The sequence below is a fragment of the Phoenix dactylifera genome, chromosome 12 (genome assembly GCF_009389715.1).
Source record: "Phoenix dactylifera cultivar Barhee BC4 chromosome 12, palm_55x_up_171113_PBpolish2nd_filt_p, whole genome shotgun sequence".
NCBI classification, from domain to species: domain Eukaryota; kingdom Viridiplantae; phylum Streptophyta; class Magnoliopsida; order Arecales; family Arecaceae; genus Phoenix; species Phoenix dactylifera.
In genome coordinates this window covers 11,853,410-11,860,548 of record NC_052403.1, presented here as the reverse complement: position 1 = coordinate 11,860,548, position 7,139 = coordinate 11,853,410, and the positions used below count along the sequence as shown (strand labels likewise).

Below are 7,139 nucleotides of genomic sequence, written 5' to 3'. Positions count from 1 at the left end.
CCGAGCCGGAAGAGACCCATCTCTGCGAGCAGGGCCGAGCGACGGTCAAAGGCTCGGAATGAACCCGTGAGGCCACCACCTCCGGTTTCTTCCCCGCCTAGGCCGGTTCCCTCGCGTCCGTGCGCCGGGAAGGTGACGTGGGAATTTATTTCACACATTTTCTTAGTCTTAATTATTTTATTTTAGAGTGTTTTGTATGTTTTTAGCTCATTTGTCTAGAATTTAGGTGTCTTTTATATTTATTTAATTCTTAAAAATTCTTGGTATTTTGCAGGTGTTTAATTATTGAATTGGTTGAAATTGGGCTGGTCTAGTCAACCCAGAATACTGTTCGGTTTTTGGGTTCTAACCAGAGCTACAGACCTCCGTTTTAGATGTTGTTTAGCTTGCTGGAAAGATAAGATGGAGACCTAAAACTTTTATGAAGATCACAAAACCAAGTTCTGCTGTTTTAAAGTCCAAAACGTTGCCGAAACGGAGAAGTCCGAATCTGTCCAGAATTTTACTACGGCCCAGACCCTATTTTGGTTTTCAGCTTGTATCTAGAGTTATATAAGTCAGAATAATGCAAACCTAGATGCGTTGGAAAGTTGAGAACTATATCTAAAACTTTCGTGAAGGGTCCAACTCCAAAGTATATCGTTTTGGTGCTCTAAATCCAGCTGGGAGTCGAGTCTAAAAATCAGCCTAGAATTTCGGGATTTCAGCTAGCAGATAGGGAGGAAATCTGTTTTAAAATTTAAAAAAAAAGGAAATTCCGAAAAAGAGGAGGAGAGCTAGCAGATACGAGGAGGAGGAGAAGCAGATAAAAAAAAAAGAAGCAGAGAATCTGAAATTCCGAGAGGAGGAAAAGCTAGAAATTCTGAGAGGAAGAAAAAACTGAAATTCTGGGAGAAAGAACGGAACGGAGGATTTTTGCAAATACAGAGTTCTTTTCCTTTCTCTTATATATATATATATTTTTATTTTTTATTTGCTGAATTGTTATTAAGAATGTTGAATGCGAATTTATGTTTGAGAAATAATTGGATTGATTTATTAGTTATGATTTGCTAGTTTTCTTATCCTAGGGCTAGGGCGTAGTCATTGAATTTTTGATATGAATTGAGTATGGTTGTATTGAATATCTTTTGTTAATTGCAATTTGATGATTTCGGTTTTCACTCTTGCAATTTACTGGCCATGAATTGCATGCTTAAGATGTTGAATGAAGTAACGAAAGTTGAAGTTCGATATTAGTTGGTGAATTTATCAAACATTGGTGGTGTAGTTTAGAAATAATGCACACCCTTGTGACCTACAATCAAGAATTTCACAGATCATAATGAATTTATATTAATTTCTATGATCACGAAAGTAGACATAGGATTAATATAGGTATAGGTGTTATACCTTGAAAGAGGATATCACATAAAAAAAAGGGATTCGGTCATTGTAATTAGCAAAATATTAACAATCAGATTTAAATTCATTGAAGGAATTCAATTGATGAAATCCAAGCCCTAGGAACCTTTCACATTTGATTTTTCAGGTCAAGAAATTGCAATCAGTCACATCAATTTGGGGTTGTCTAAATAATATAGGAAATTTATAAATTAGTACTTGAATCGCCTCCTTGTGGAAACGATACTCTTTTTGCCCTATTCTACTTGTCATGACCCATGCACTTGTGGTAGAGTCTAGGGACTATCAAGTTTTTGGCGCCGTTGCCGGGGAGGATTGTTTTTAATATCAATACAAATAATTTTCTGCATTAATTTAGACTGTTTTGTTCTTTTTGTTAATTTACGTTTTCTATATTTAGTGTATGCCACGAAACTGTGAGCTAATTGAGCCTTTTGATCCAGAAATTGAGAGAACCCTACGAGCATTAAGGAAACAACAAAGATTAGAGCTAAAGCAAAAACAAGCAGTAGCCATGGCAGATAATCAAGATAACCAGAATAAAAGGTTGTTGAGTGACTATGCAGTGCCGAATGTCAATGGTGCTCAACCCAGTATTGTGAGACCTACAGTCAATGCTAATAATTTTGAGATTAAGCCTAGTCTCATCCAGATGGTGCAGCAGGAGCAGTTTGGTGGAGGACCTTCTGAGGATCCACATGCACACCTTGCCAATTTCTTGGAGATTTGTGATACAATCAAGATGAATGGAGTTAGTGATGATGCTATTCGACTCCGACTTTTTCCATTTTCTCTAAAGGATAAAGCCAAGGCCTGGTTGAATTCCAAAGCGCCTAACTCTTTCACCACCTGGAATGCCTTGTCACAAGCTTTTCTGAGTAAGTATTTTCCCCCAGGTAAGACTGCCAAACTTAGAAATGATATTACCAGTTTTGCTCAGTTTGATGGTGAATCTTTGTATGAAGCCTGGGAGAGGTTTAAGGATTTGCAGAGGAAGTGTCCACATCATGGTCTTCCTGATTGGCTGATTGTACAGACTTTCTATAATGGATTAACACATTCAGTCAGAATTACTATAGATGCAGCTGCAGGAGGTACTTTAATGAGTAAGTCAACAGAAGAGGCATATGAGTTGTTAGAAGAAATGGCCTCTAACAATTATCAGTGGTCTAATGAAAGAGGTATGCCTAAGAAAGTTCCAGGTATGTATGATGTAGATGGCATAAACATGTTGAATGCCAAGGTTGATTCTCTAGTAAAAATGTTCGGTAAGCTGGGTAATGTGAATTCCATTTCTAGTCCTGTATTGAGTTGTGATTGCTGTGGAGGAGCTCACATGAGTTCTGATTGTATGCAGGTTCAATTTGTGTCTAATTATAACAGGCAGCAGCAGCAGAACAACCCTTATTCCAATACATACAACCCAGGATGGAGGAATCATCCCAACTTTTCATGGAAAGATCAAGGTAACCAAGGTAGCAGTTTTAGACCTCTCCATCCTCCTGGTTTCCAACCAAAACCATCCCAACCAGAAAGTAAACAGTCTTGGGAGATAGCTATTGAGAAGTTAGCCAATGCCAGTTCAAAGAGATTTGAGAGACTGGAAGCAAAGGTTGACTAGTTGGCGAGTTCCAATAGAAATGTGGAGATGCAATTGGGGCAGTTAGCCAATTCCATCAATTTTCGTGGACAGGGTAATTTGCCTAGTAAGACAGAGGTCAATCCGAAGGAACATTGCAAGGCAGTCACCTTGAGAAGTGGTAAGCAACTTGGTCAGGTAAGTGGTGAGACTATAGTTGGTGATAAAGTAGACTATGAAGAGGTGAACAAGAAGGTCAGTGAAGAAGTTGAGGACCTAGCCAAGACACCATCCCCACTACCACCAGTCGAACCTTATGTTCCTCCCATTCCTTTTCCTCAAAGGCTTAAGCAGAATAAAATTGATCAACAGTTTGAGAAATTTTTGAAAGTGTTTAGGCAGCTTCACATTAATATTCCTTTTGCAGACGCCTTAGCACAAATTCCTGCATATACAAAATTTTTAAAGGAGATCATGTCTAAGAAGAGGAAATTGGAAGATTTCGAGACCATTGCCTTGATGGAGGAATGCAGTGCCATTATCCAGAATAAGCTTCCACCAAAGCTAAGAGATCCAGGGAGTTTTTCTATTCCTTGTACTATAGGTGATGTTGATTTTTCTAGAGCTTTGTGTGATTTAGGTGCTAGTGTTTCACTAATGCCTTTATTTGTATCTAGGAAGTTTGGATTGAAGGAGTTAAAGCCTACTACCATTTCTTTGCAGCTAGCTGATCGATCGGTCAAATATCCTTTGGGTATTCTTGAGAATGTGCTGATCAAGGTAAAGAAGTTTATCATTCCAGTTGATTTTATTGTTTTGGAGATGGAAGAAGACACCGAGATCCCTATCATTTTAGGCCGGCCCTTTCTAGCCACAGCTGGAGCTATCATAGATGTTAAGAATGGTAGGTTGACTTTGAAGGTTGGTGAAGAAGAGGTAGAGTTTAATTTATTTGAAGCTACTAAATATCCTTCTTTTACTGATCATGTTTTTCGAGTTGATGTTGTAGATGAGTCGACTAGAGAGGTTTTTAGGGCTGAAAATACTAAAGAACCTCTTGAGACTTGTTTAGTGAGTGCAGGGACAAGTAAAGATGATAATCTAGAGGTTGCTAAAGTGGCGTGTGCATTAGAGGCTACATGTCCTAAGACAAAGAAGAGAGGTATTTATTTTGAGGATATCGGCAAAGGTAAGCCACCCCCTCCCCCTTCTAATGTGAAAGCACCAGTTCTGGAGTTGAAGCCATTACCCTCACATCTCAGGTATGCATTTTTAGGTGAAAATAATACTTTACCTGTGATTGTGAGTGTTTCTTTGTCTGATGAGCAACTTGACAAATTGATACGTATTTTGAGATTGAGAAAAAAAGCCATAGGATGGACTATATCAGACCTTAGAGGAATTAGCCCTTCATTGTGTATGCATAGAATTTTAATGGAGGATAACCATAAACCTATTGTTGAAAATCAGAGACGATTAAATCCGAACATGAAAGAAGTAGTTAGGGCTGAAGTTCTTAAATGGTTAGATGCAGGGATTATTTATCCTATATCTGATAGTTCATGGATTAGTCCAGTGCAGGTAGTACCTAAAAAGGGTGGGATGACTGTGGTGCATAATGAAAATAATGAATTAATTCCCACTAGGACAGTAACTGGGTGGAGAGTCTGCATAGATTATAGGAAACTTAATAGTGTTACCCGTAAGGATCATTTTCCTTTACCTTTTTGTTGCCCAGTAGATACAACCCAAGAGGGGGGGTGAATTGGGTCTTTTAAAACTTTTATACTACTTCTAAAACTTTTCAATTAATTATGCTAAGTTGTATAGATGCACAGTGGAATTTAAACTTAGCAACAGTTTAATTTATTGAATGAGACTTGATTAAGTAAATTAAATATGCTTGCAACTAAAGGATGCACGGATAAGAGTTAAGCAAGCAATTTATCTAAGTAAGTAGGTGAGCAAGTTAGACAATGACAAAAAGCATCACAAACACAACAAACATATAGTGGTTCGGTGCACCCCAGCACCTACATCCACTCTCCAAGACCTCTTGGGAATTTCACTATAATCCTCCAGATTACAGTCCGGTAGTTTTGCGAGTGCACTACCCAACTCGTTGTTTTACACCGGGCTAACAACGAACCCTACAATCCGGTAGTTTTTCGAGTGAACTACCCAACTCGTTGTTTTACCCCGGGCTAACAACGAACCCTACAATCCCCCAATTTTAACTTAGGCTTGGGACGCCTATCCCTTGTTCCAAGTCCCTTGACTGAAACAAGCTCAATATTCAAACGTTTTACAAAAGATTTGAAAGCTCTTAAGAAGCAAATATAACAATGAGAAACAATAAAATCGGAAGAACCCTTTTTGCCGTTGGAAGCGTGGATGATGGTGGTTCTTCTGATGTGGATCACGTTGGCTTGAATGTGAGCTTTGATTGCCAAGTGGGAGTGAGTAGATGAGCTCGAAATCAGATGGAAAAGCTTGAATGCACTTGATTTCTCTTCTTGAAAGCTCTAACTCCCTTGAACCTCTTTTTCTTTCTTCTCTCTTGAATGATCTTGTGTTGGGTTGGTAAGAAGTTGTTGAGAAGCACTTAAGAGGTCCCTTTTATAGCCCAAAAAGCAAATATAGCCGTTAGACACAAAGATATGACCGTTTGAAATTCAAATGTACCTGAAAAAGTTGTCAGTCGCATCCCAGGCGCTCCGGGGACGTCTCCGCGCTTTTCGGGGACGTCTCCGCTTGTTTGCGCTTTTTGCATGGGGACGACTCCGCTGCTTCGGGGACGACTCCGTGCTCCGGGGACGTCTCCGCGCTTTACGGGGACGTCTCCGCTTGTTTGCGCTTTTTGCATGGGGACGACTCCGCTGCTTCGGGGACGACTCCGCCGTTATATCTCCGAAAAACAAGTCTTCTGGAATTCTCTGAGAGAGTCGACTCCGCTTTTTCAGGGGACGTCTCCGGACGTGCCAGTTCTTCCTGTTTGTGCCAGAGACGTCTCTGAGACCATCAGGAGACGTCTCGGCTGTCCCTGATCTGTTTCCTTCATCTCAAAAATTCTTCAATAAATCCATAAAAATTATGGGAACTTGCCTAGACATTTCTTAACAATATTCTTAATAAAACACATGAAATTCTCAATTAAATTGTTAAGATAAATGGTATTATACTCTAGTGTTTTGTATTCATCAAAATCCATTAGGGGATCAACAATCTCCCCCTTTTTGATGATGACAAAACACTGAGTATATGCAAAATTCGAAATTTAAACATATACACAGTATTTGATCAGATATACAAGTCTAATGTTTTGATTAGAGCTAGATACAATGTGCATAATTCAAAATAGTCAATTTTCAGTTCTATCCTTATGCATAAAATTGATCTTAATAGCTCTTGAGCAATTTTAGCATATCAACTGAATTTGAATCAAGTTAAAATGAAATATTGATGCTAAAGATAATTGAAGGCTAAGTTCTTTTTGACTCTCCCTTTCTTTTCCAGAAGGGCAATTTGTTGCCCAGAGATGGTCACCCAAGAGGGGGGTGAATTGGGTGTTTTAAAAACTTTTTACCTAATTAAAAATAAAACACACAAATGTTGCCCAGTAGATACAACCCAAGAGGGGGGGTGAATTGGGTCTTTTAAAACTTTTAAGCTACTTCTAGCACTTTTTGATTAATTATGCTAAGTTGTATATATGCGCAGTGAAAGTTAAACTTAGCGACAGTTTGATGTATAGAATGTGACTTGATTGAGTATGCTTGCAACTAAAGAATTCGCGGATAATAGTTAAGCAAGCAATTTATCTAAGTGAGTAAGTGTGTGAGTTAGATAATGACAAAAAGCATTACAAACACAGCAAACATATAGTGGTTCGGTGCACCCCAGCACCTACATCCACTCCCCAAGACTTCTTGGGAATTTCACTATAATCCTACAGATTACAGTCGGTTGTTTTACAAGCTCACAACCCAACTTGTTGTTTTGCGAGATCACAACGAACTCGGTCGGTTTTCCCAGGCTCACCGACTAGAACCAACCCCGATTGTTTTCCCGGGCTCACAATCAAACCCTTTCACGTTGGTTTTACCCTCGGCTCACCAACAAACCTATCTCCGTTGGTTTTCCCTTCGGCTCACCA

At 39.2% G+C, this 7,139-nt stretch overlaps 1 non-coding gene across 1 annotated transcript; it reads right to left on the bottom strand.

Moving 5' to 3' along the window:
* Positions 1–2,311: 2,311 nt before the first annotated feature.
* Positions 2,312–2,418, bottom strand: LOC120112812. Its single transcript, XR_005514444.1, has one exon. It is a non-coding gene; the product is annotated as a small nucleolar RNA R71 (small nucleolar RNA).
* Positions 2,419–7,139: the final 4,721 nt, after the last annotated feature.